This window comes from Chrysochloris asiatica, unplaced genomic scaffold, assembly GCF_000296735.1.
Source record: "Chrysochloris asiatica unplaced genomic scaffold, ChrAsi1.0 scaffold00297, whole genome shotgun sequence".
NCBI lineage: Eukaryota > Metazoa > Chordata > Mammalia > Afrosoricida > Chrysochloridae > Chrysochloris > Chrysochloris asiatica.
In genome coordinates this window covers 3,117,722-3,120,057 of record NW_006408815.1, presented here as the reverse complement: position 1 = coordinate 3,120,057, position 2,336 = coordinate 3,117,722, and positions in this window count along the sequence as shown.

Below are 2,336 nucleotides of genomic sequence, written 5' to 3'. Positions count from 1 at the left end.
TGCATTAACCCACAGCGCCACACCAGGACTCCCCATTGATTTTGCCCATAGAATCAATATTGCTCAAATTTTTCTTCAGTACTTTCAGCTTGAGAAATACTGAATGTTTTCTTCCCTTTTGATTTTCTAACTCCAGGTCTTTGCACATTTCATTATAATGCATTACTTTGTCTTCTCTTTACTCAAGCTGCCCTTTCTGTCCTTTGAAATGATTATTCAGCTTTTTACTTAATTTCTTCCATCCAATTTAGACACTCAATGTTCAAGAGAAAGCTTCAGAATCTCTTTTAACATCCACTTTGGTCTTTTCTTTCTTGCCTCACTTTTCAATGACCTTTGGCTTTCTTCATGGGTGACGTTCTTGATGTCATCACACAACTCCTCTGATCTTGGGTCATCAGAGTTCAATGTGTCAAATCTGTTCTTGAGATGTGCTCTAAATTCAGATGGGATACTCTCAAGGTCATATTTTGGCCCTCATTCAGTTATTTTAATTTTCTTCAGCTTCACCCTCAACTTGCTTGTGAGCAATTGGTCTGTTCCACAGGTGATCCTCGGCTTTTTTTTTTCAGCAGATGATATTAAGATTCGCCATCAGGTCTTCCCACAGATGTAGTCAGTTTTATTCCCATGTAGTACATCTAATGAGGGCCACATGTATGTTGTTGTTGTTGTTAAGTGTCATTAAGTTGGTTCCTGACTCACAGCAACCCTGTAGAAGGCTTGCAAGGATTGACTCATGGGTTTGAACTGCTAACCTTTTAGTTTACATTGCAGTGCCTGTCCTAAAGCACCACACTTTTATGATATTGAAAAAAGGTATTTGCAATAAAGAATTCGTTAGTCTTGCAAAATTATTTCATTAGATCTCCAACATCATTTCTATCAAGGCCATGTTTTCAAACTACAGATCTTTCCTCTTGGTTTTCAACTTTCCCATTCCAATTATCAATAATTATCAATGCATTTTGATGGCATGTTTGGTCAATTTCAGACTGAAGAAGAAGTTGGTAAAATTCTGCGATTTCATCACCACTGGTTTTGGACATTTCGCATGTAAATTTGAGTAATAGCTGTATTAACTGGTCTTACTGGTAGACATACAGATGCTATTCTACCATAGACAGTATTGTACCTCAAGATAGATCTTTGAATGCACTTTTTGATGATGGATGTGACACCATTCCTCTTGAATCTGTCATTCCCAGCATAGTAAGTCATGTTATTGTTCGATTCATAATGGCCAATATCTTTTCATTTCAGCTCACTAATGCCTGGGATATGGGTTTTTCTGTGTTTGAGTTATCATTTTTAATGATTTCTAATTGTCCTAGATTCATACTTTCTCATTCCTTGTCCTAATTATTGATGGATGGTTGCAGCTATTTCTCCTCATTCTTACTTATGCTTCATTAACAAATGAAGGTCCCAAAAGCTTTGTTCCATCTATGTCATTATGATTGACTCTTCTTTGAGGAATCAGCTCTTTCTCAGCTGTAATCTGAGTACCTTCCCTTGGTGGTACTGTAAAATAAGCTCTGGACTACTAATCTCAAGGTTGGCAGTTCAAACTTGTGAGCCACTTCACAGGTGAAAGATGAGACTTTTTCCTCCCACAAAGATTTCCAATCTGGGAAACGCTATACAGGGTCACTGTGAATTGTTATCAACTCAACGGCAGTGAGATTTTAGTTTAATCCAAATGGAGGGACTCATCTTCCTGCACTAGATCAATGTTTTGCTGCTGTTCATAAAGTTTTCAATGACTAACTCCTCAAAAATGGACCACTTATTACTTCTTCCTTGTCTTTTCTTAATCTGGAAATGCCACTGAAACCTGTCCACCATAGGTGACTTTGGTGATATTAGAAACATGAGTGGAATAGCTGCCAGCACCAAGCAATAAGTAAGTATTGTCACCACAGTATGACAAACTAACATATGTGTGGAGGAATCAGATTAACGCTAGTTTATGACAGTAGAATAGATTTTCCTAAAATTCTTGAAAAATCTTTTTTGCAGTTTTCACAAGTGTTGTATTTATACATGTTAACTAAACAAAGCCATATATCATCTTATAGAAAGCAGTATTAAATAATACAAAATTTCCATTCAGTCCTATAGACACATTATGAGTGAATCTCTAACAATGGGTGGTTTTGGTTTCTTGGTCCTTAATTTTAATCCCTGTAGATGTAATTCCATTGGGGAATAGGATTTTCTATGTTATGTTAATGAGACCCTATCAGTGTACACTGTGTCTTAAACCAATACAGAAGATGAAGCACAGAAATGAGGGAGGTAGCTGCCAAGCCACATGAAGATGGCCAAGAAAG